This window comes from Echinops telfairi, unplaced genomic scaffold, assembly GCF_000313985.2.
Source record: "Echinops telfairi isolate 266 unplaced genomic scaffold, ASM31398v2 ScPeMD7_7458;HRSCAF=8496, whole genome shotgun sequence".
Lineage (NCBI taxonomy): Eukaryota > Metazoa > Chordata > Mammalia > Afrosoricida > Tenrecidae > Echinops > Echinops telfairi.
Genome location: NW_022111358.1, coordinates 4,880,241 through 4,887,380, shown reverse-complemented (window position 1 = coordinate 4,887,380; position 7,140 = coordinate 4,880,241). Strand labels below are relative to the sequence as shown.

The 7,140-nt window shown below is 39.4% G+C and overlaps 1 non-coding gene across 1 annotated transcript; it reads right to left on the bottom strand.

Moving 5' to 3' along the window:
• Positions 1 to 6,287: 6,287 nt before the first annotated feature.
• On the bottom strand, positions 6,288 to 6,424 carry LOC115872972. Its single transcript, XR_004048161.1, has one exon. It is a non-coding gene; the product is annotated as a small nucleolar RNA SNORA79 (small nucleolar RNA).
• Between the last annotated feature and the right edge of the window lie 716 nt (positions 6,425 to 7,140).

Here is a 7,140-nt window from a genome sequence, read left to right as displayed (position 1 = left end):
GCTGATACCAAGGGCTCAAGTAGAAAGAAAATGTTTTGAAAATGATGATGGCAACATATGTACCAATGTGCTTGACAGAGTGGATATTATGTATGGATTGTGATAAGAGATGTTAGAGCCCCCAATGAAATGATTAAAAAAACAACAACCACCCTGCAAAGCATAAAGAGGGATGCGCCTTACTTGGAGGAGTGGGGCGTGTGGAAGGGGGTGGAAACGCAATGCTTGAACTATTTTAATGTAGAACAAGGTGTTCTTTAACTTTTTAAAAAAAATCATTTTATTGGGGGCTCATACAACTCTTTTTTTAATCATTTTATTAGGGGTTCATACAATTCTTTTCACAATCCATACATACATTTGTGTCCAGCAATTCATACATATGTTGCCATCATCATTCTCAAAACACCTGCTTTCTACTTGAGCCCTTGGTATCAGCTCATTTTTTTCCCCTTCCCTCCCCACTCCCCCCAATAATTTATAAATTATTATTTTATCATATCTTACACCATCCAATGTCTCTCTCACCTACTTCTCCGCTGTCTGTCCCCCAGGGAGGAGGTTATATGTAGACCTTGTCATCTGATCCCCCTTTCTCCCTCACCTTCCCTCCACCCTCCCGGTATCACCACTCTCACCACTGGTCCTAAGGGGTTCATCTGTCCTGGATTCTCTGTATTTCCAGTTCCCATCTGTGCCAGTGTACAGGTATCAGGCATCAAAGACACCCCTCCCCACCCAAAAAAAAAAATCATAGCATCATGAATGAGGGGGAGTGCAGAGTGGGGACCCAGGGCCCATCTGGGGGGAAATTGGACATCCCCTTGCAGACGGGCTGCAGGGAGATGAGCCAGTCAGAGTGCATTGTAGCAACGATAAAATATACAATTTTCCTCTAGTTCTTAAATGCTTCCTCCGCTCCCACTATCATGATCCCAATTCTAACTTTTTTTTCCACAAAATCTAGCTGTGTTTTCTCTTTCAGACACTAGAGGGAAGTGTAAAATCCATTCCTTTCATATTTAATTTTATTCCTTCATTCGCTTACAAAATCAAATATTTACTGTGTTCCTATATGGTAGGAATTTAAACCCTGATGGCTCAATGGTTAAGTCCTGGGCTTCTGACCTAAAGGTCAATCATTCTAACCCACCAGCTGCTTCACTGAAGAAAGGTGTGGTAGTGGGCTTAGAAAACCAAGGGGGGGCTTTCTACTCTACCCTAAAGTCCAATGAGTTTGGTTTCACTCAGAAAAAAAAGGAATAGGTTACAGCCCGTCTTTAAGGTACTTAGTCTAGATAGACTAGTTTATGCGTGTGTTTGAAAAATAAACTACAACAATGTCTTAAAGATAGAAAGGCAAGAGAACCATTTCTGGCAGAGGGAGGTACAAAATGTGTCCACAATTATCATTCACACTGGACAAACCAGCCTATCCAAACTGGCTTATTCTTTATTCATAATCTTCCCCAACTTAATCTAAATGGAAAGAGCCTACACCTCGATAAACTACTGCCATCTACTTGATTCCAACTTATTATCAACCCTATATAGGATTTCCCAAGCTGTGATCTTTATGGAGCACACAGCCTCATCTTTCTACTGCAAAATGGCTGGTGGGTTTGAACCACTGGCTTTGTGGTTAGCAGTCCAACACTTAACCTGGAAGCACCACCTAGGCTCCTTTAAACTGCTATCATTTAAAATCAAGATAAATTATGCTAAAGTGCGCTGTCAAGGGTAAACAAATACACAAAAGTTTCCTATATGTGCTGTCTTATACAAATTAAATCTCCCAAAAGAGGAAATAGGGTTCCCTGGCAATTAGTCTTTTTTGATTACTTCAAATGGAGCCCTTGTGGTACTGTTGAGTAGGTGTTAGACAGCTAACCATAAGGTTGGTGGTTCAAACCCCCAGCCACTCCTAGGGAGAAAGTTGAGGCCATCTATTTCCATAAAGATTTGTAAAGCCTCAGTAATCTTACATAGGGTCCCTATGAGTCAGGTAGCAGTGGGTGGCTAACTTCAAAAAACCTCTGTAAAGAGACATGCTGGTTAGCAAATCACCTTCATATCAAAATAATTTGAACTTCCTTCGGTGGAAGACTAACTTATAAACCACCATTTAGCCTCAAAGTCACTATAAGAGCCGTGCAAACACTTGTGTGGTGCATTTTCCCAATCTTGAAAGTAATTGTTGCCCCAATCTTGAAAGTACTAAGGTTTGTGATGCTTAATTTGGAGAGGGAGGAGGAGGCTGAAGAAAAGGGACAAATTGTTAACTTCTCATACTGATAGTATGGCACATGTAGAAAAAGTAAAAGCCAACATCTTGAAGAAGTGTTATACACATATACAAAATGAGATAGCAAACTTGTGAATCAAGCATGATTTGGCATCTTTAAATGCTGAGCCAATTCTCTTCTAGTGCCAAAGCCAATGGCTTCGCCTGTAGATAAAATGGCACAGTTCCTGAAAAAGCCCTGGACGCTGTTTCCCCACAATCCTGTAATCTGTCAGAAGACAGAAAACAAAAAGGCAGCTGTGCTAGCCAGAAAACGCAAATTATAACCAACAGAGTCAACACTTGACTTCAGACAGAAGGAGCTTCTCTATGCATCTTTGGGAGTAAAGTGACAAAAGAAGTTTACCATTATTCAAATACCCACGACAAACAATCTAACAACGTAACCAGACACCATCTTGGGTTAGCATTTGATGCAATAGCCTACTTTCTTACTTCTTATGAGAGTTAAGTCCAAAAGCATTGCTTTTCACACACCTCTGTTCCAGTTCACACATGGACGGATTTATTCGTGGAAAATGGAATTTAAAATAATGGTAGTTTTCCATGAACTTTTGGAATCCACCTTGTATTTTGACCAAATACTTACAGCCAAAAAATACAGCTAATGTTGTTAGGTAGTGGTAGAAAATTGTTTTTCTCTAAACAATATCAAAGGCAGTTTGAGGTGACAATCATTGTCAACTACCAGCTTCCAGAGAAACTTTGGAAGAGAGAAAAGAAAAAGAAAGGAGCTAAAGATGCTCAGCATCATTAATATATTCCTCAAAATATTTAGGAGAGAAATGGTGAAACATCTACTCTTAGAGAATGGAAACAAGGTAAACAAGCAAATCAAATGCAAAGTAATGAAAAATAAGGGCACAAGCTGAATGTTTACCTAGGAACATAAAAGAATTGAAGCCACTCCCAGAATCTACAATAATCAAGCAAAAGATGGAAGCAAATGGCAAGTCTGTAAAACTATAGTGGTAAAGCATCTCTAAGAAAGTAAGCTTACTCAACTGTCCTTGCCAAGGTAGCAAGCCATTCAGCGCCCTTTGTTCCAGTTAACAAATGCAAAAGAAAACAGACAATGTCCGAGTCTAACAAAGGCAAGTACGGTCTTCCCCTCAGAGAAAAGAAACCTAAACCTGGTACTTGTCCTTGACACAAAGAGGTCATGGATTGTGGGAGAACTCAAATTCCAGAAAAAGATTCAATTCCAACCTATGTACAGCGAAGAACTGCATGTCACTTTGTTCTAAAATTAGCAATACACAAGTCCCCACTGAAAACAATACTCAAGATCAGCAGAGTAAAGTTCTGAGCACCTCAGCAGGCTATCGCTTAACCATTTCAGTTTTCTCTTATCGGTTTTAAATATCAAAAGGACCGCGTTCCAATTGTCTTCTATTGTTAATGCCACTTTAGAGGCTGAGAAAAATTCAGTTCATCAGATTCAAATTTCAAGCTCTTTCTAAGGGCATTATAGGTAATGATGCCACCAATTCTATATTTAGCCTCAGGTATGGAACAAAGAGTGCTAGTTTTGCTTGAAATGGCGCTATGTCCCTCTCTTCAGAGGCTAATTGCAACCATCACCTAAATGCATTTAAGTGTCTGTAAGGTGCACCCACAATAAATTAAAATGCTTTTTCTTTTTTTTTTTTTTTTGGTGAGTGGTTCTAATGATTGGTGCTTTAAATATAGACAATAAATCACCCAGACCCCTCATGCCTTTAACAATCAACATTGTAACAGCCATCAGATGACATTCATACCCTCAATGGAACAACAAAAAATAAAAATGGCAAAATCTTGTGACATGAATCCATTAAAGCAACATAATAACTTTTCAGAAATAGCCATTTAAATAAAAAGTCATTCCACTGTTGTTACAGGCCAGAAATTAAGGCAGCAATATCCTTTCCCAAATTCTTGGCTATTTTTCCCCCCTCAAATAGTATTTATAAAAATATGTCACCTTTCTCAAAAGGAGCTTAAGGCCTCTAACAGACAGCATGTTGCTAATTTTCACAAGATCCCAGTCAGAACTATTATTTAGCATTTATATCACACTTTAACTTGCAAGTGTTTTACAATAATTTTCATTAGAAGTCATGCCTCACAACCACCCACTGAGCTAAACTGGTCCTGTTATCCTCATTTGACAGCTGATAAAACCGATGTGTAGTAAGGCCAAGGTCAAGCCAGTTTGCTTGTCCAGCAGTCCTATAAAAACAGTCTCATTCACTCACCAGTGTGTCTTACCCTGTTTCCCCGAAAATAAGACAGTGTCTTTTATTAGTTTTTGCTCCCAAAGATGCACTAGGTCTTATCTTCAGGGGATATCTTATTTTTCCATGAAGAAGAATACAGTACACATTTATTGTTGAACACAAAAAAAGGAAATGTGTTACCTGTATACGGTATGGTAGTAGTTGTCATCACAAACCAGCATAACCAGACAAACTGAATCCTACAGTATCAAGAAGTTCTTGTTACTACCATTATTTCCATGTACAACAATCTATGGTACATTTACTCATAATCTATGGTACATTTACTCGCACTTCCCGTCTGCTCCGGCTGCGCTGTGGCCAACAGTGAGCTGCACAGTGGTGCCTGCCACTACGGTCAAGAGTCCAGTTACGGTAGCTTCGAGGGCCCTTTTATCATTGGGGAGGCCTTATGTTCGGGGAGGTCTTATTTTCTGGGGATGCCTCATATTTCACCGAGAGGCAAAACTGTAAGTAGGTCTTATTTTGGGGGGATGTCTTACCTTCGGGGAAACACAGTCATGCCAGTTGCCATCCAGTGAGTTCTGTACTCACAGGTCTCCAAGTGTTACGGAATGGAACAGCACTCTACAAGGCCTGCAAGACCATGGACCTTTTGGAAAGGGGACTGTTCTTACAAGGTACCTCGGGATGAGTTCTAACCACTGACTAATCTTTTGGTTAGGAGTCAAGCACTTAACTGCGCCACTTAGACTCTTTATAATACTCATAACCTTAAGTGTTTTCTAAGAATCCCTCCTCTAAACTAAAACTCTAGTACAAAAGAGATTATAATACTTTAACGAAATCTTATTGGAATGTAAATACCAGGGGTCTTCAAAAAAGTTTGTGGAAATTTTGAATTAAGAAAATGGAATTTCTCCTCGAACATTTTGAAGCCCCTCATATGTACAAGTTTAATAACGAAACAGAAAGTCTTCATAGAAATTGGTTTCCAAAATCCTCATTGTCATCAATCCAAAAAGGGAAAGATGGTTAATGCTTCATTTTATTTCCCTCACAGCTGACTAGAGCCAGCCTTCTAGTTCCACCACTCCAGAAATGGTTCTCGTCCAAGTAACCGATAATCTCTAGGTGAACCAAATCTCAAGGATATTTCATTTCTCTGTTATCATGGAATCTCAGGGTTCGACACAGTTGACAATTCCCTTTCTGAAACACTTTACTTGAGCTTCCATGACAACAGCCTCTTGATTTTCCTCCTACCTCACTTAATGCTAATGCTACTTCCTCTTGTGGAGCCAAACCACCCCTAGGTAACTTATTGAATTATATGGTGTCAATTTCTATCTACATGTTGATTTCCAACTCTACAATTCCAGTCCAGAGTTCTCCCAAGTGGGACCTCTCTAGGCTCATCTATCCAGCTGTCTGTCTCATTTCATTTAACTGTCTGATGGACATCTCAAAGAAGACAAGACCAAAAGAGCAATGCTTGACAAATATGTCTGCTACAGTCTCACCAACTCCATATACAGCATTATTTATCCACCTAGTTGCTATAATAAAAAACCTACAGGTAATCCACGATTCCTCTCTTTGCTTTACTCCCCTCAGCTGCTCCCAAGTGCTGATAACTTCATTTCCAAAGGAAACGTTCTCTTCTGTACCATTACTGTAGGTCCTCTAAGTCACCATCAACTCTTGACTTGGTGCAAGAGCCTGATGTTTTCTTTTCTTTTTTTTTTTTTTTTGAAAGGAGCTGTTTGATTCCGCAAATTTCAGAGACTAGTCAGATAAAACCCATTATCCTATGAGTGAAGAAAATCAATTTTTTATTTATGATGCCCTAAAACCCTAGTGCCAGGTCTGAAGGCAATAGGAGGAACAGTCATCAATGAGCCTGGTGTTTTCTAAGAACAGAAATCCCTCTAAACTAAAGCTTGCCTTCCATCGTGGCCCTCCTCCCACCATTTCCATCCAACAACCAGACTATTCACGTCAACTCTTATTATACCTCAGCTTTAAAATCACCAAAGGTAACAAACTGCCCTAGTTTTCAAATCTCACGATCATCCAACTTCTGCATTCCTCAGCCTGCCCTTCTCTCCCCTTCACTGACGATGTTTAAACCATATTGGCCTTTCTTGTTCCTCCAATACACCAAATTTCAATCCTTCTTAGATAAACTGAATAACTACTTCCTCCGACTGAAATCCTTCATCAATTGGTCTTCATCCTTATGCTTTAAAAACCAGACTCTCAGAGAGGTACTCCCTGTTCTGCCAGTCTACTCTAGCTATCCCTCATTCTCTACCACATCATTATTTCAATTCAATTGTGTAGCATTTATCACTGATTTTATTTAATCATTTTGTTAGGAGCTCTTACAGATTCCGTAACATTCCATAGTTCAATCACATCAAGCAGTATTGTACAACTGCTACCACATCAGTTTCAAAACTCTTTCTTCTTGAACTCCTTGATATCAGTTGTTTAGTCTCACTAGACTATAAGCTCCATAAAAGTTGGAACTTTTATTTCACCTGAGTATTGCTAGTGTCAACATACTCTAGAAATGCAATAGATTTGGCAAGGTCTGTTACTAAATGT